This window comes from Miscanthus floridulus, chromosome 10 (genome assembly GCF_019320115.1).
Source record: "Miscanthus floridulus cultivar M001 chromosome 10, ASM1932011v1, whole genome shotgun sequence".
In the NCBI taxonomy this organism is placed as follows: domain Eukaryota; kingdom Viridiplantae; phylum Streptophyta; class Magnoliopsida; order Poales; family Poaceae; genus Miscanthus; species Miscanthus floridulus.
The window spans coordinates 125,769,266-125,789,056 of NC_089589.1; the positions used below are offsets into that span (position 1 = coordinate 125,769,266).

Sequence of the window (19,791 nt, forward strand, 5' to 3'; positions counted from 1 at the left end):
AACCACATAATGAAAAGTTCAATACAACCCCAACATATTAATACTAGGAGTACGTGCCGACAGTAGATATAAGGGCAAATGCACTTCCAAATCCTCAGTCCGAAACGTACTGAGTAAGCAACTCATCATCCGAGTACCAGTCCTCTACCACAACTCTGTTGCTGTGGCTCGGCTCACCTACGTTGCTCTTACCTACCTATCGCTTGTAGTAAGCGGCCTCCGCTTCATCTACGGCCGCTGTGGCCTGAGTGAAGAACGCGTCGTCATCCTGCTCCGCCTGTAAGCCTACCTCTGCTAGAGAGATTAGCTCGCTCAGTCTGCCAGTGTCGTCCTCAGCCTCCTTCGCCTACATGCCCGCCTCTGCTAGAGCGATGAGCTCGCTCAGTCTGCCAGTGTAGTCCTCAGCTTCCTGTGCCTACATGCCCGCCTCTGCTAGAGCGATGAGCTCGCTCAGTCTGCCAGTGTTGTCCTCATCCTCGTCCCCCTCATCAGACAACACAATCGGTGATTGAACGGTGCGACCAGCTCGCGATCTATGCTCATCTAACTTCTCCTCATACCTTGCACGAGCCACCCCTGCGACATGGTCCTCGCTGCAACCAATCCATTTATATTTAAAATGCAATCAGTTAGTAACGCAATTATATTACATTTAAAATCAAGCAACAAAATAAAAGGATTTGAAGCGCTCACTGGCACATAATGTAGCAACATGCTCGTTCAAGACCTGCATCTGTACTCTTGTCTCCTCCCTTGCCTCATTCCTTGCCCTCTCCTCCTCTAACTTCGTCCGCCTCTCTAATCCCCATTTGTTAAGCCCAACATCGACCGGGTTACAAATACCGCGCTGTCTAGCAAACTCACGCATCTTTTCTTTGTGATGTTTAACGAATAGGTTGACGTAGTCAGGTCCATATCTCTGCTTCCGTGCAATTACTTTCTTCCCCTTCAGTTCATCCAAGAACTTAGCTTGACCATCATAACATTCCCACCTACATTTCCTAGTGCTCTGTTCAAAAGAAATATTATATCATATATGTCTTAGCAAAAGAAACAAAATATGATTTCATGTTTACCACAAAAATAACGAACCTCATCATACTCAATCATATGGCCGCAATAATGGCCTATTCCAAGCTCCGAAGGGACTAGTCCATAGTTGGATTTAACACCACATTCGCACATGACAGCAGGTGCTTTGTAGATTAACCTTTCTTTCTTTTTTTCCTTAACCCTCCGCGGTTCTTCTGGCCATTGGTTCTTAGGACCATACAACTACTCCTTGAAACGACACTTCGCCATTGAAAACATCTAAATAATGAGACATTAGTACAAGAACACATATACCTCAAGATTTCAACACATACACTTTGCACTTACTTCATGCTTGTTTGGACACACAAACTCCAACGTATTCTCAGGGTTTATCACAGCTCGATCCCCGCAATCACACAGAGGAGGTTCCTCGAGTCGTCTAACTGTGGCTAGGTGCTTCTCCTTAGTCGTCATTGGCGGAGGGTTAGAGGGGTGGAACCCACCACTTGAAGTGCTCACATGGATGTCTCCCTCTAAACCAATCATCGAAACGGAGGTACCTAGGATCAAACTTGTCTGCACCGTTGATCCACTGAAAGAAAAAGCACCTCTCATGGTCCTACACAATGAGATTCCAACAAAATATTAGTACCATACTTACACAAATAAAGAAAAAGGATAGTGGAAACAATTTCTTACATTAAAATGACTGCATGTGTAGAAGCAACGTGCCGCTGTGTCCGGATGTTTCGATTGAAAAACATGGGCCGGGAAACCACAGTCACAGTTAGGGACAGGAAGGTCAGGAGGGACGGGGGCATCTTTGCTAGACGTGTCGGGGTATAATTCTCGAGGACGACCCCGTTCTCGCCAAAACTCCGCCCAAAACATTTCTTGCATCTAAAAAACGGATGTAATTTAACAAACATTAATCAAAACATCACAAATAAATGTCAATGAGAACCATAACTACAATACAACCGATTTCGTTCTAAGAACCGCAAGCATTTAACATTAAACCCTAAACCTAGGGTATCTCATTTGATGCACAACAACGAACCCACAACATAACTACATGCGCTTAGGTTTGCTAGCTTTTCCACGCATTGGGATCATCATATGGTTGTATAATACAACTATTGAGGGATAGAATGAAACCCTAAGTAATGACGATTCTAATGTTCAAAAATCCAACTAATACATACCGAATCGATGCGAAAAAAATTAGGAGAGGAGCGAGGATACCTTGCTCTCGAAGATCTACGGATCAAATCAAGGTTTCCAAGGTCCAATATGCTGATTCGTGAGGTAGGGTAAAGTGGGGAGAGAGAAAACCCGAGAGGGAGGAGAAAGAAGAGGAAGAACGCTCAGGCAGGGAGGGTGGCCGGGGTTAAATGGCAGGGAGCTCGACGCCAGAGTGACTGGCGCCGAGCTCCCTGGCAGGCCATCCACCGTGTCCGGTAGCTCAGCGCCAGAGACGCTGGCGCCTAGCTCGGCGCTAGTCACTCTGGCGCCGAGCTAAGGGTCCATTTCCTGAATTCTTTCCGCCAGGGGTCTATTTGTGAGAAACTTTCAAAAAAAAGGGCCAAATTGTAAAAAAATCGGGAGGGGCGGCCAGCTCCGGTGACTCCAGCATGGCCCTCCTGCTTTGGCGTGCGAACATAGGTGCGGCTGCGGCGAGGCGCGCGGCTACGGGGAGGTGTCGCAGCGGCGCGGTTGCGCGGAGGTGGTGCGGCGGCGCTGTTGCGGGGAGGCGGTGTGGCGGCGCGGTTGGTGGGAGGCGGCGCGGCTGCGTCGGGCAGCGCAGGGAGATCGTTGGAGTTCGTCGGGTTCGTCGTTTCTTCAAGTGCTCCTCCACCAAGCGCTACCTCCATCGTCGTGGCTGCGTCGGGCGGCTGCTTGGCGGGTCCTAACGTCCACACCCGTCGTGGACGATGACGATGACGCCTCCATTGTCCAACCCCGATCCACCTCCTCCGCGCTCCATCGAACTCGATCTACATCGAGACCTCAACTGCCAAGGTCAGCACCTCTTGATTCATGATTTCTCTTCCATGATCCCCTCCCTAGAGAGATGGAATACTAGAAGGATAGATGCGAAGGCAGGGGCGTCGGTGGTTAGGCATGTTATGGAGAGATGCTTGACATGCGTCAGATTGCTCGGGTTAGTCATTGAGATGGGTTTGTGGAGTGATCTGTGCAGGTAACATGTTTGATGAAATTCCACTTAGGTTTGTGTTGCCTTTTTTGGTAAACCGACTTGCAGCCTCATGTATCCTGCACACTGAAATCGATTTCCATGCATGCAACATTTCCCCATCAGAGCTCAACTCTCCATGCGTTTTGGTCTGCGTATCAAAAAATATAAAAACCTGTGTCGTTGCCTTCAATTCTAGATTTAGTTGGTCAGGAAGTAGTTAGAATATGGGATTAGCCTTTGTAATGTTATTTGCATGTTGGTTGATTGGATGATGAAATTCTTCTGTTGGCAGCTTAGGCAGCTCTCACGAGCATGACTCAGTTAACCTGTTTGTGGCTTAATCAGCTGACAGGAGCATGATGCTGGGATTCCAATAGAAAATGTTAACATCTTATTGCTTCTTATTATTGGAAAATTATTTGTTCTGTACTCGACAAATGAAGCCTTGTCATGTTTTCCGTGCTCGATTTGTCTATAGGTTCATGTGATTGTGTCTATATACAACTATACATCTCTAAATGTTTTGGCATGTTTGTTATCCAGATTCAATAGTACCATGATGCTATCATCTTAATTGTTTCAGTTGAATAGCCTGGTTTTAGAGTGTAATTTCCCCTTAAAAAATACCTTGTGTCTAGGCGTCTAGGACTGTAAATGTGACCAGTTTCCCTTCAATTTTTTTTTTTTTTTTGAGAAAACCTATGAGTGACCTCACCTGCTTATTTATTATGTAATAAGCAAGAAATAGTTGGTCACCTTTTTTTTATTGATGTGTAGCATCTTGTGTTTAGAAAGAGAATTCTGAAATGATGGAAATGGATTTGGTCAGCACTTTGAATCTATGGTGCGTTTATGATTATGGAACCGTTGAAATGCTGTGTGTTTTCAGGGAAAGAGCTCTCTAGAGTGACATAAATACTGAGAGATATGAAGAGGACACTGGAGTGTGCTCTTCAACTTGGACCCAGTGTTTCTAAAGGTTCGTTCCCCCTCGCAATATAGCTATCAGAATTCCTATGCCTTGTTTTATGTCATACAAAGTCACCATGGATGCAAGTAGTTCTATCCAATAATGTCTGTAATTTTCTCTCTTCTCGATCTATGGCTACCATGGTTCATGAAAGAGTGTGGCTAAACTGAATTTCAGCGACTTCAAGCATAATACGATAATAAACGATTACCTTTGCTGTTAGTTCCTCCGGTCTACTTTGCTTGGTTTTAGTGAAATTACTTACTCGTGTGGAATTTCACGTAGCTTGATCTGTAATCGGTAACAATTTCACGTAGCTTTGAAATTACTTACTCGTGTGAAATTTCACGTAGCTTACTGCATTTATTCAGCTTAGTGTTTTAATGACTTGTTCTAAAGCCTGGTGATACTTATTGGGACAAGTTTATTTGGTTGCAAGCAGTGAATCTGATTCTTACAGTGGGTCTGATTCTATATCCAGTTAACAGATATTTGGAGATCAGGAAGGATGGCAATGAGGCAACATCTATTCAGTTGGATTTATACTTATACATATTTGTATATAGTTATGATGTGAACATGTCAGTATTTATCTTAAAGGGAGCAGAAAACCTGTGCATGTTGTGTACCGTGACAGAGAAAAGGTCGGGCCTTGGGCCTCTCAGGTGGCACTACGGGATACAGTGGGTACTCGGCAAAGGCCCAAAGACACTCGGCAAACGCTTTGCCGAGTGTAACACTCGGCATACAACACACGGCATTATTTTGTCGGCAAACAGTAGTTTGCCGAGTGTTATTTATCGCGCACTCGGCAAATAGTTTGCCGAGTGTCAATAAACACTCGGCAAAAATAAACTCTCGGCACAAAAATGATAACGGGATGGCATGGTGACGGCGATTTTGCCGAGTGCACGACGGAAAAACACTCGGTAAAGTTTATCCGGTTTGCCGAGTGTCACGACCAAAACACTCGGCAAAGTTTGTAAACTTTGCCGAGTGTCATCTCCAAAACACTCGGTAAAGTGCTAAAGTTTGCCGAGTGTCAAGGCCAAAACACTCGGCAAAGTTTACACATTTTGCCGAGTGTCACGCCCAATACACTTGGCAAACAAGCGCGCAACGGACAGCTTTTATGGTCACTTTGCCGAGTGCCCATTTGAATACACTCGGCAAAGACAAAACACTTGGCAAAAATGGTTCCCATGATAACAGAAATTGGTTTCTTCGCCGAGTGTTTTGGCTCGACACTCGGTAAAGCGTCTCTTTGCCGAGTGTTACACTCGGCAAAGCGACCAATACCCCCCCTTTTTACTAATATGTCCCGTATAACGGACCCCTCTCAATTCACAATAAACCATCACAATTCACAATAAAGGTCACAAGCATAATTATATGTCACAGACATAATTGTATTTCATAGGCATAATAAACCATCATCACAATTTACAAACCATCATCACAATTCATAGTAAACCATCATCACAAGTCACAACTAAGTCACAATAAGCCACAAAGGCAAATGCAATCACTGCAGAGGCCCTTGGTACCACTGCGACAAATCCGGGTCTTGAGACTGATTATTTGACGCCGCCGATTGATTCTGCACAAAAGAGAAGAGATTGCATGTGTAAGCTGCAAATATAAAAAACTCACTGCAATCAGAAAGTATAAGTAGTGTCTTCAAAAAATACTTGCACGTAAGTATATATAGTACTAACTTGTATTTGTGCATGGGAAGCTAATAAGGAAGCTTCTAGTCTATTTGATTAAATTTTGGGAGAATTTATATTAAATTTTGTGTGCTGTGCTGCTGCCAGGAAATAACTATATATATTATTAAACTAATAAAGTGGGAGTACGTATAGAACTTAACAAACGCAAGAAAACACTTATATGTCCTGTTAAAATCTCTTGGGAGTATCACCCCATCGTCATTCGTTGAATTGTGGCCTAAAATTTCTACATGCTGCGGATGTCCCCTACAGGTGGTCGTGGCTACTGCTATCCCACTGGACGCGGAATGCCTGATCCTGGCATGCATAGTGTTGGGGCTGTGATGCCATCTCCACATGAGATAGGAGTGATGCCAATAAGAGATGATAGTGTCTCACAGCCTGTTCAAATTGGGGCACTAGCCACTGCACTTGCTAATGCCCCACCTGATCAGCTTATGGAGATGGACCAGACGGAGGTTCTCCACCTGCTAGAGTTCACAGATGCTCTCAAGGCAATGGTTGCTGAAACCATGGAGGTCCTACGTTCTAGCCAGCATCTCCAGCAAAGCAATGCCTCCCCCGAGAGCAGCAGCTGGTTAATCTGTCACTGAAGGGCTTGGGTTGAAAATTGGAAATTGCAAGTTTTGATTGCAATTTGAAGAGACATGTACTGCTGCTCGTCCGCATCGTCCGCCGTTGTTCTTCCTCCATGTTCTGCTGCTCGGCCGCCATCTTCGCCTCCATCTCCGCCATCCTCGCCTCTATCTCCTCCCGTTGCTTCATTTCTGCTTCCACCCGGGCCTATAACATTTCATCCTAATGTTACAATGCAAAGCTAAAGTACATAACAATCAACGAACGATGAATAAATAAGAAATAACCTAGAGAGCCTCCATCTGGTACTGTGTAGCGGTTGGCCGAGGGCGTATCGCCGGGCTCGCGCTCATGCTTCTTGCTCGGATCTGGGAGAGAGTGGGAGTAGAGGTCGTGTCGATTGTACTGTCGCCAATCCAGTATCGGCCATCAAGACTCATCACGATTTCTCCATCAAGACTCGGATCGAACTGTGCCCCATGAACCTGCCTTGCCATCGCTGTGTACTCACTGACGTGTGCTGGGATCGCTGTACGCCTCGGGCGGGTCCTCCGGGTTGAAGTTGATGTTTGCCATCGCCTTGCCCTTTTTGCACAGAACCCATGCCTTGAACTGGGAGCAAGGCTGGCCATCATGTGACGACGACTGCGGCAAAAATGCAAAATGATTAGAAATTATGCAGAATTGAGTGTTAGAATAAAGAAATGAATTCGCGTACCCATTTTTCCCTGTATTCGTCGAGGCTCAGGCTGCCTTGATGGTGTGATGCCCGTGGCATCAGCAAACGCCGGTCCCGGCAAGCGGTGTGCGTCTCCACCCACCCGGGCTCCAACCACTTGTCCACCATGTATTCCCAGCACTGGGAATGTTGGGCGCACCAGTACGGAGGCACCTACGTGATCAAGTGTATGACATATGAAAAAAATAAAATTAAGCGTAATTAATCTCATAAAAAGTAAGTATTAATGTTCTATATGTACCTGCAAGAATTGTTTCCGGGTCAGGTTCATTGTTCTTGCCTCTTCTTTTTTAACCGTCATCCGTCTGTGTTGAGCATAGTAGTCGGTGATGGCCTCGACGCGCGCCTCGTAGTGCATGTCCTTCACGAGCTTCTTGGCGGCTTCTTCAGTTGATACTAGACATGTAACGACCACAATATGTTAACCCACAGAGTATGCTCTGAATGTTCCAAGTTACAAGGAGGACGAGGGAGTCGAGCGACCTTGCCAAGGGGCCTGGGACCAGAGAGCGTGCTCTGAACCACCAAGAGCGCAGATCATCCCCCATCGTCGGCGCGAGGTGCTGGAGGTTGACATGACGAAGGACACGCCACCAAACTTCATGGGCATAGACACATGAGAGTAGCATGTGGTCAGTGGTTTCAGGTAGTTGCCCACAGAGTATGCATGCATCATCGTCCTGCAGTCCATGCCACTTCCGACATTCCGCTGTCCGGAGCCTGCCATGAATGGCTAACCAACGGAATAACTTGAACTTTGGTGGCGCATTCGACCTCCAGAGTTCCCTGGCTCCCCACATCGTTGTCCACCCGATGAAGAAGGAGCGATAAGCCAAATTGGCCCGATGCAGTCCACTTCCAAACAAATCGATCCGAGATCGTGGGTTGCAGGGTGACCTCTTCCAGCATCTCCCAAAGCCCAACATACTCACAGAGCACCTGCATGGTGGGTGCCCCTGCGATATCGCAAACCCAGCGACGTTGGAACACAGAGCATCCTTCACCGTCCTCGGCCTTCCTTGCCTGCTAATTGCTCGGTATAGATTAGGAGCGAAACTGGAGACTGGCCCTGATATGGCAGCCAGGAGTCCGTCCAGAACATGGCAGAGGCACCATCTCCGACAGTCACCGACACTGATGCCTGGAACATGGACGCGACCATCTTTAAGCCACCCAGAATAATAGGATGTCTGCCAGAAATATGCTACAAAATTATGGAGACTGAATAATGTGTAACAAAAGATATTCGTTAGTGATTAAACTGTATTGATGTCACAGCAATTGAGGAGCTGGTTTGCACCTTCCAACAAGTAATCAAGTACCAAATGCAGGTCAGAGAGATGCAAGGTATAATAAAAGCGTATAATAGAACAAGAAGCTCTATATACCTCTTGTCCGCGAGAAGCTCTTCTAGTTTCTTTGCTAGCAAATTATCATCCAGGGCGTCGATTGCACCCAGGGCACCCTCTCGTCGTTAGCCGTTTTGGGCTTCACGACCTGCTGAAGAAGACCCTTGAGCAGCACCTTGAGGTCCCTGCTTGGCTTCAGAAGCATTACAAGAAAAAGTGGTATTAACGACAGGATATGTGGTCGTTAAAAGTCCAAATGAGTTATTAACGACCACAAAAGTGTGGCCGTCTATGGTCGTTAAAAGCTCCATCGTTAATACAATTAACGACCACATAATATTTCCCATCGTTAACTTTTCAACGATCGAACAATATGTGGTCGTTGATACTAGACATGTAACGACCACAATTCTAATACCAACAACCACATTTTCATCGTTAATATTTTTGCACATCTACAATGAGGCACTAATGACCATGTTTTAGTAATAACGACCACATTTTTTGTAATGAATAATATTTTTGGGTACATTTACATTGAAATTTTTTTTCCACATTGATATACTTTTCACAGCAGAGAAAATACAAGTAATAAACTTGCAATAGCAAGCAATTATTATTTTTCCAATTTGTCAATACATAAAGATATATCTTTGAAAAAAAATAGAAAAAAAAACAGCTGACCATGAAACTAACAGTGCCTAACTTATGGATCATTCCTATTACAAAAAAAAAAGAGTAGCAGCAATAAGCTATCTTGAAGGTGAACACCCGTGTACTACTATAATTAAAATACTAATCTTCAACTGGAGGCACTCTGCAACGTTGTCTTCCAACGGCTCGGTCTTCAGCCTGTTCAGGAGGCCGTATCGTATCGTGGATTATTTACTGCTGGCTGGTTTGGTGTGAGAGAAAAACATTGTTCCTGGCTGGAAATTTACGATCGTTTACGAGCAAGCAACTTCAATGTTAACACTATACATGACCCAAACAAAATAACAACCAGTTAAAACTTAAATGAACTGATGTCAAATTGCAAGATCTAAAAGGAATGTACTTTCAATGATCTAAAGGAATGTAACTTGTTACCTTGTATATATCTATACCCATATCCATTATTAAAAGAATTAACAAGATAGGTAATAACTCTATTTCCAGTAAACTGAGCACAGCTGCTCTTCGATAGAAAGCACGTGCATATGTCAACCAAACTAAGGTGTAAACATAACTTTAATACCCTAGATGTGCGACATTCATCTATAACCCATGAGTTAACATCTTGAGTTGCAATATGCACTGAATTAATAAGCAGAACTATGCCTGAGATGATCTAAGTTTTGACATCTAGACAATACACAATAACTCAAACCTATCTTATTTTACCTAGAAGTTCAGTACCAATATAGGGATGAGGAAGCATGAACTCTGCTATTTTCAATTGATGGACAAAGCTGTTTTGAGATATATGAAAGAGGCTAGCTAATTTAAATTTTCAATAGATGGAAGAGCACATTGGTAAAATTAAGACTGCACAAACTTAAGGAAATAATCATCTAAAGTCTAAAGCTAAGAATTTTTTTTTCAAACCGAGGGACATCCCCCATTTCCATTACTAGACGTAACGGAAATACAATGTTTAGACAGTATCAGGAGCATCAGAGGGGATATAGCTAGGCTACAGAAGCACCAAAAAACTATCACCTGATCACTACGCAACAAACCTGCAGGACCTAACATCTGACTCAGATGAGGCAACCATCAACAGAAGAGTTTAACAGGAACACAGTAGCAGAGCCGGAACACAACAGCTAAACAAAGATAACATCCCCAAGCAACATCCTGATCACACGTCGATCATCCAAAAAAGAGGGGGGCAGTCGCAGGAGATCTCCCTTCAGTCCTTCTGATGGTTCGCGTCCTTGTCCTCCAATGCTTGATACCCAGCAGGCTTCTGTTTCTTGTTCAGCAACTTTAGAGCAATTTGCAGCATCGTGTTAGCTCCAGCAACCAGCAGCTCTTTGTCATCTTCATGAAATAAACTTGCCCAGTAACTAATGAGCGTACAAGCATGGCATATGATAGAGATAGGATTTTGAATCATTTTTCCATCAAAGCAAGCTTTGTTCCGAGCCTTCCAGATGGCCCAACAGAAAGCAGCGATCCCAGTAGCATGAATTTTTTTGCCATTGGGTAGCCATTTCTCACACCAAAGCCAACACTGTTCTAGGGAGTTAGGAATATCAGTAGCCCCTATGCAGACTGCCACGGTCGCCCAGACCGCCTTGGCCATGCTGCACTGGAACAAAAGATGAGAGACATTTTCTTCAGCAGAGCAAAAGTAGCAGGTCGGATCACCTGTCCATTTTCTCTTAATCATGTTATCTTCGGTCAAAATAGCATTGTTGGAGACCATCCACAGAAAGATTTTTATCTTAGCAGGAATTCTACCTTTCTAAATTTTCTTCAAATATGACCCAGAGTCATTTGCTGTCATAGCATTATAAACAGACTTGACAGAGAAAAGACCTTTATTCCCAAATTTCCAAGATATCATGTCATCACCTGATCTTAAATGTACATCAGCAATCTCAGCCAGTATTTTATCCCAACCCACTCTCCACTCATCAACTAACCATCTAGTGAAAGTTACAGAGTTAATGTTTGCTTTAGCTGAAGCAACAGACACATTATGTTGTTGGCACATGGAAAATAAGTCAGGAAAAAGTAGAGACAGAGGTTGATCAAAGAGCCATTTATCCTTCCAAAATAGGGTATTCTGCCCATTCCTGATTTTCATTAATCTACCTTGTAAATATATGTCTTTGACTAGGTTCGTGCCCGTGCGTTGCTACGGGACAACTAAACTTTTGTACTAAAAATACACGGATCGCACGATAAGATAACAATATTATAAAATTAAATACCGACGTTAAAGTAACATTTAATCCAAAAAGCAAAGTTCATGAAATAGAGTCGCACGGCGTTCTCCTTCCATGCCGCACGGCGTTCTCCTTCCATGCCGCTCTGCTCATCTGCAATGGAGTCGTCTCCCCATGCAAGAGACGTTGCGAGCAGCAGTAAACTCGCTGAGGGAGGGGAGTCGATACACGCGTTGATATTGACGGCAAGTAAAAGTCAAAAAGACTAATTAATACCATTTACTTACATTACAAAGCATTGATATATATAAAAGGACCAGTAGTTACCTTCGTTGATTTGGTTTGTCAGGTCTTTAAATAGTGTGCAGTAACCGTGATTTCCAACGGGTTCCATGTACCTAAGAATGACTAAAACATAAAAAGATGAATCAGGTCTGAAGCTTATAAAACAAGGTTGATTATATATAGTTTCGATGACAACTTTATTTATCTTTTAATCATAGAGATTTTTGGCTTTTTAATCCCCGCTCCGATCACACTCACTCTCACACAGCCTTAGGACATTAGCAAAGTAGTCCATATTGCTGCAAAAAAAAATACAACCTAATGGGCTGCTCACCCCAACGCTCACAAAGACCGCCGCGGCAGCCGAGGCAGCAGTGCCTTGAAATGCCGAACGGAGCTGTAGACTCTTCTTTTTGGTCGAATGAACTTGTAGATAGTTGTTGCTATGCCGAACGGTTTGGGTTCAAGTGGGGCCCAGACATCATTGCTGTGCCTTATCCATTCCGCAATCGAGCTAGGCGGAGGCCGGTGAGAAGAGAGCCTGCTCCAATTGAGCGAAATAGCGAATCGAGCTTCGCGATTGCTCAACTCGAGCGAAATAGCGAATCGAGCTGGGCCGGTCGCTCCAATCGAGCAGAGCCGTGGAGTGGAAGCCGCAGCCGCATCGGCTGGCGGCTGGCGAGGCTGTGGCGGAGGGCGAGGCGGGCGGCGCCTGAGGCAGCGCGGACGTCGTGGCGCTCGTGGCTCGCGACGCCATCTCCTTCCAGTTCCACCGCTGGCTGTGGCGAGTCGACACGGGCCGCCGCGACACCCGCCACGGACCTGCCCAGCCCGGAGCTAGTGTTCCCGCTCCTCATGGATGCCTTCGCCTGGTGCGGGCGCGGCGTCGCCGACCTCGTCGCGCTCTCCGGCAAGAAGGGCGATCCACCCCGACCTCATCCTCTCCCCCATTTGCGTACCACGGCGCCAGATCCCCAGGTCGCCACACCCGGCACCCTCACTTCAGGGTATGGCTTCTCCTTCCTCCCAAGTTGGAATGCACTGCCATTACTTAGTTTAATTTGTTCACTGCTAGTTTTTGTGCAGGTTAATGATGCCAGATTGGAGTACGGAAGCTTTATTTAATTCATTTGTGATAGTCAGTAGCTGTTATTTGTAGTTATTACGATAATTAGTACCCTACGATCCTAATCCTGCTTGTTCCCAATTCGTTGTTTTATCTATTTCTCGTGCTGCCAGAGCTTGTTTTATCTATTTCTTGTGCTGTCGGTACTGCTTGTTGGTTATTCATTTATGATGGCCTCTTGGTACTGCTAGTCCTTGTATATATAGAGTGTCCAACCTTGTGTGTGTGCAATTTATTGTGACTATGCCCATGTAGAGAAGCAGATCGCGTGGGAGGTGGCGAGGGTAGGAGAAGCAGGTTGCCATCGATGTCGGGTGTCCACGGCGATGGCACCATAGAGGCGGCAAGGGAAGGAGAAGCAGATCTTTCTTACTGCACTTCTAGGATTTAGCTGTCACCAAGGTGAGCCATATGATGAGCTCGCGGGTGTTTTCTTTCTGGGAGAATTTAGCTGCGAATTTCTTATATGTTGTTTGAGCTATATATTATCAATCTATCTCATATGCTCACATTGTTCCACAATTGCATTCATCAACACAAGTGCAGAAATTTTTGAATCCCAGTTAATAGGCAAAATTTCTTAGATGTTTCATAAAGGAATTTACGGTGTTTCAATCCTAGGACTTGGCTGGTTTTACATGTTACCACCCACTGCGAAAGAGGTAAAATGACACAGATTTGTACATGTGACCATACAGGTGATTAAGAACATTCAATAGCCTACTGTGAATTATAGTTTAGAAATTCTAATCCACTTGAGACCTGAACGTGAATTTTAAGAGTATCACACTTCCATTACTACAATTTGAAGAAAAGAAAAATCTAAAGCTGTTTTTCGCAGTTTGGATTTTAAGATTAGCACGCGGTCCATTACATTTGGTTTAAATGTTGTTTTGGTCATCATCCCGAAACTTCAATGGGAGTACGGTACTTAGGTTTTGGAATCTGTCATTAAGGTTTAAGCGACTTATGAAACTAATATGATTTTTTTCTAAAACAAAACTCACCTTTTTTCTAAGATTCCACTGAAATTAATATGCCTTTTCTGACTATATATTGTTTCCTTCATGTTCACTGCATGACTGAATTCAGAAACACTCTTCATGGCGAATGCAAACAAAATTTGAAATCATGTTTCCTTTATGCTGACTAAAAGACGGATAAATGATAAAGTGATTTTACATTATCAACAGCTGCCCCCTTTAGCCATCTAGTGATACTTTTAAAAAATTGTTCTCATGAACTGGTGGTTTATGTTCTGTTTCATCTTTGGTAGAATGCGATGTTCCATCAGCTTTATAAAATTATATTAGATGCAATCTGGCTAGATTGCCTTTTCTGCAGGTAGTCATCATAATATTTGGTTTGCAATGATGGGATAAGTCTCATGTGTTGGTTGATCTTTGTGGGGCTGTGCGGGTCACATGGTCCTTGTGGCTGCATGGTCTATTTTTTAGGACAGCATCTTAGAGGATAGGATCTTAGCATTTAGGACAGCATCTTAGAGGACAACATCTTAGCATCTAGGACAGCATCTTAGCATCTAGGACAGCATCTTAGAGGACAACATCTTAGCATCTAGGACAGCATCTTAGACTAGCATCTTGTCATATGCTTGGCTGGCTAGCAGCCTATAAATATGTAACCCCAACCCCTCAGGTTGGCATGGCATTTAGAAATAAACCAGAAAATTGTCCCAACCCCTAGTGTCATCCTCTCTCGATGAGAGTAAGAATTCTGCTACTACCAAGAGTAAGAATTCAGCGACTAACAAGTGATATCAGAGCCGTAGTATCCTGTAGCCTGAGCATCTCCTGCTCATCTCCTTTCCCAGCCGCGCAACAGCCCCAGCTGGGAGCAGCAGCAGCTCTGGCCGCTCCTGCTCACTCCTCTCCCTCTGCGCATCTGAAGCAGCCCTCTCCCCATGCAGCAGCCCCCGGTAGCGCGTCATGTCCACAGGGCAGTCTCAGCGCTCGGTCACCTCGAGCACGCGGCGTCGACAGGAGGCCGAACTTGCCGCGGCAGAGGAACATGAGCGAGCGGCTGCAGAGACCGCTGCGGCGGCTGCAAGGGCATCGAGGTTGGCAGCAGCCAGAGCGGAGGCGGAAGCGGCGACGGTAGCGGATGCAGCGCGTGCGGCGGCAGCGAAGGTCGAGTTTCTGCGCGGCAGCGTCAGCAGCTCCATTTGTGCTGACGACAGCGCCGACGCGGACCTCGAGCTACTGGAGAGGGAGGCAGCACGAGCGCGGGCGGCGCAGTGGGCAGCCGCGCATGCCCACGAGCGCGACGGCAGCCTAGACAGGTGCGGACACGCCGGCGGCGCTCCTGGAGGAGGCGTGCACGGCAACGGTGGCGGACGGGTCGATGGAGAGCGCGGCCTTCACAGGCAGCGTGGCTCTCTCTCCCCAGATCGGTACCGTGGTTACCACGGGTTCCAAGCTTTTGTCAGGGACGTCGGCCCCGGCGGTGGGTGGCCTACCCTCACCAAGACCAACTACGTCGAGTGGGCTGCGGTGATGAGGGTAAAGCTCCAGGTGCGGCACATGTGGGAGACAGTCCGGTACGGTGACGTCGACTACGACCTAGATCGACGGGCGTTGGATGCTCTCATCGCTGCAGTCCCGCCCGAGATGCAGTTCTCGCTTACCAGCAAGCGGAGTGCCAAGGAGGCTTGGGACGTCATCGCTATGGCACGCATCGGCAGCGACCGCGCCCGCAAGTCCACACTGCAGGCACTTCGCAAGGAGTGGGAGAACCTGGCCTTCAAGCCAGGTGAGGACGTTGATGACTTTGCTCTCCGTCTCAACACTATTGCAGAAGATGGTGTAGTTCGGCGACGACACCTACGGCGAGGAGAGAGCTGTCGAAAAGCTCTTCCGCTGCGTCCTCGAGAAGTACAAGCAGATGGCTCGCTCGATCGAGTCTCTACTGGATCTCTCCATGATGTCGATCGAGGAGGCGATAGGTCACCTCAAGGTCGTCGACAGCGATGAGGCAGAGTCCCTCTCGGGGCCCATCACCATTGGCGGGAAGCTCCTTCTCACTCGGGAGTAGTGGCTTGCCAGCCAAGGTGACCGGAGAAAGGGGGAGCCTTCTTCCGCGACGGGCGGCTGCAAGCGTGGCAAGCCGCGCAAGGCGCGCAGAGACACCTAGGTCGGGGTGCGAGGATGTGCCGAGGGTGATGCCCACGGAGGTGCCCAGGGCGGTGCCGCCGGCAGGCACAAGCCGGCATGAGACGACACCTGCCGCAACTGCGGCCAGCTTGGCCATTGGGCCAAGGACTGTCGACAGCCACGACATGGCCAGGCCCACGTCGCACAGGCGGAGGAGGAGCCGGCTCTGTTCATGGCACATGCCAGCATCAAGCTACCTCCAGCGGCACAGGCTACAGCGGCTCCTCCACCTAGATGAGCCAAAAGCACACGCCCTCCTCTACGACGGCTCCGGCAATGACAAGACTGACGGGTGGTGCCTTGACACCAGCGCCACCCATCACATGACCGGTCGATGGGAGTTCTTCACCGAGCTTGACTCTAGCGTCCGAGGCTTCGTCAAGTTTGGGGATGCCTCCGGCGTGGAGATCAAGGGCGTCGGCTTCGTCATCTTCACCGCTATGTCTGGTGAGCACAGGCTGCTCACCGGAGTCTACTACATCCCCGCGTTGAGGAACTCTATCATCAGCTTGGGATAGCTAGATGAGAACAGTTCGCGTGTGGTGGTTGAGGATGGAGTCATGTGGATTTGGGATCGTCGTCGTCGCCTTCTTGCCAAGGTAACCAGGAGCGCAAATTGACTCTACGTCCTTAACATGCAGGTGGCACAACCCCTCTGTCTCGCTGCTCGTCGGGATGACGAGGCATGGTAGTGGCACGAGCGCTTCGGGCACCTTCACTTCGAGGCCCTGAAGCGGCTCAGTGCCATGGAGATGGTGCAAGGCCTGCCGTGCCTCGACCATGTGGAGCAGCTCTACGATGTCTGCGTGTTGACGAAGCAGAGGTGACTCCCCTTTCCCCAGCGGGTGAGCTTTCGAGCCAAGGAGAGGCTCGAGCTTATGCACGGGGACTTGTGTGGCCCGGTGAAACCGGCCACACCAGGAGGACGACGCTACTTCCTGCTGCTCATCGACGACCTCTCCCGCTACATGTGGGTGATGATCCTCGGCAGCAAGGGAGAGGCCGCAGACGGCATCAGGCGCGCACAGGCTGCTGCGGAGGCGGAGTGCGGCCGCAAGCTGCGCGTGCTGCGCACCGACAACGACGGCTGAATTCGCGTCGTACTACGCTGATGAGGGCATTCAGCGCCACTACTTCGCGCCGTATAGCCCACAGCAGAATGGCATCATCGAGCGGCGCAACCAGACGGTTGTGGGGATGGCTCGGGCCCTTCTCAAGCAGAGGGGAATGTTGGCTGTCTTCTAGGGAGAGGCGATGGTGATGGCCGTCTACATCCTCAACCGCTTGCCTACCAAGGCACTCGACAGCAGGATGCCGTACGAGGCTTGGCATGGGCGCAAACCGGTGGTCTCCCACTTGCGGGTCTTCGGCTGCCTCGCATTTGCCAAGGAGCTTGGCCACATCAGCAAGCTCGACGACAGGAGCACTCCGGGAGTGTTCATCGGCTACGCGGAGGGCTCAAAGGCCTACCGTATCCTCGACCCAAAGACACAGCGTGTGCACACGGCGCGCGACGTTGTGTTCAACGAAGGGTGAGGATGGGCATGGGACAAGTCGGTGGACGACGGCTCGGCTCCGACGTACGACGACTTCACTGTCGAGTACGTCCACTTCGAGGGAGCTAGGGGAGTAGGCAGCTCTTCTTTGACGAGCGTGTCTACCCCAGTCCCCAAGCCTTCACCGACCCCAGCGCCTGCTACTTCGACAGCAGCATGCTCTCCAGCCAGGACCTCTGCTGCGATGAGTTCTTCACCGGCTCCACCACAGCCGGCAACGCCACGCACTCCAGCATCGACAGGCACCTCTCCGGGCACGTCTACTCCAGCTCATGTCGAGCACAGCCCGGATGAGCTCGCTACTCCGCTCTCTCACAACAAGGAGCGCATCGACGCGTACCACGACAGTGAGCCGTTGCGGTACCATACGATAGAGAACCTTCTCGGTGACTAGCCAGTGCCGGGACCGGTGCCTCACGACCTGTAGGCGCAGCTACACCTTGCGTGTGACGACGGCGAGCCTCGGTCATTTGCAGAGGCCGAGAGACATGCGGCATGGCGTGCCGCGATGCAGTTGGAGATGGATGCGGTTGAGAAGAACCGCACCTAGGAGCTTGCTGACCTTCCTTGTGGTCACCGCGCGATCACCCTTAAGTGGGTGTACAAGCTGAAGAGGGATGAAGCCGGCGCCATCATCAAGCACAAGGCTCGCTTGGTGGCATGAGGTTTTGTGCAGCAGGAGGGGGTCGACTTCGACGACGCCTTTGCTCCCATGGCACGGATGGAGTCCGTGCGACTCCTCCTTACGCTAGCTGCCCAGGAGGGCTGGCATGTTCATCACATGGACGTCAAGTCGGCGTTCCTTAACGGTGACTTGAAGGAGGAGATCTACGTGCACCAGCCGCCGGGATTTGCGATCCCCGGCAAGGAGGGCAAGGTGCTCCGTCTGCGCAAGGCCCTCTATGACTTGCGGTAGGCACCGAGGGCGTGGAATGCCAAGCTGGATTCCACGCTAAAGGGGATGGGCTTCGAGCAAAGCCCACACGAGGCGGCCATCTACCGACAGGGTAGTGGAGGAAATGCTCTGTTGGTGGGTGTCTACGTCGACGACTTGGTGATCACCGGCACCAAGGATGCGGAGGTGGCGGCATTCAAGGAAGAGATGAAGGCCACCTTCTAGATGAGTGACCTGGGGCCTCTCTCCTTATACCTGGGAATCGAGGTGCACTAGGATGACTCCGGGATCATGCTTCGACAGACCGCCTACGCCAAGCGCATCGTTGAGCTAGCTGGGCTCACCGACTGCAACCCAGCTCTCACTCCGATGGAGGAGAGGCTGAAGTTGAACCGCGACAGCACGACAGAGGAGGTGGACGCTACGCGGTACCGACGTCTTGTGGGGAGCCTTCGCTACCTTGCCCACACACGGCCGGACTTGGCATTCTCCGTCGGCTACGTTAGTCGGTTCATGCAGCGACCGACGACGGAGCACCAGCAAGCTGTGAAGAGGATCATCTGCTATGTTGCGGGGACTCTCGACCACAGCCTTTACTACCCTAGGTGCCCTGGGGCGGCACACTTTGTCGGGTATAGCGACAGGGACCACACCGGCGACATCGACACCAGCAAGAGCACTGGCAGTCGATCAAGCAGTAGGTGGTGGGCCTGTCCAGCTGCGAGGCCGAGTACATAGCGGCCTCCACTACTTCGACTCAGGCGCTCTGGCTCGCTCGACTACTTGGTGATCTCCTCGGCAGAGACACTAGAGCGGTGGAGCTCAGGGTGGACAGCAAGTCCGCTCTAGCCCTGGCAAAGAACCCCGTTTTCCATGAACGCAGCAAGCACATCCAGGTGAGGTACCACTTCATCCGAGGCTGTTTGGAGGAAGGGAGCATCAGGGCGAGCTACATCAACACCAAGGAACAGCTTGCGGGCCTGCTCGCCAAGCCCCTTGGGAGGATCAAGTTCCTTGAGCTCTGCTCGAGGACCGTGATGGTTCAACTTTCCCACAAGACGACGCACAAGACTTAGGGGGAGAATGATGGGATAAGTCTCATGTGTTGGTTGGTCTTTGTGGGGCTGTGCGGGTCATATGGTCCTTGTGGCTGCATGGTCTGTTTTTAGGATATCATCTTAGACTAGAGGACAGCATCTTAGAGGACAGCATCTTAGCATCTAGGACAACATCTTAGAGGATATCTTAGCATCTAGGACAGTATCTTAGACTAGC

General features: G+C 48.7%; 1 pseudogene; it reads right to left on the reverse strand.

Annotated features, from left to right (window-relative positions):
- Positions 1 to 5,730: 5,730 nt before the first annotated feature.
- Positions 5,731 to 19,791, reverse strand: part of LOC136489545 (uncharacterized) — a 116,427-nt pseudogene continuing 102,366 nt past the window's right edge.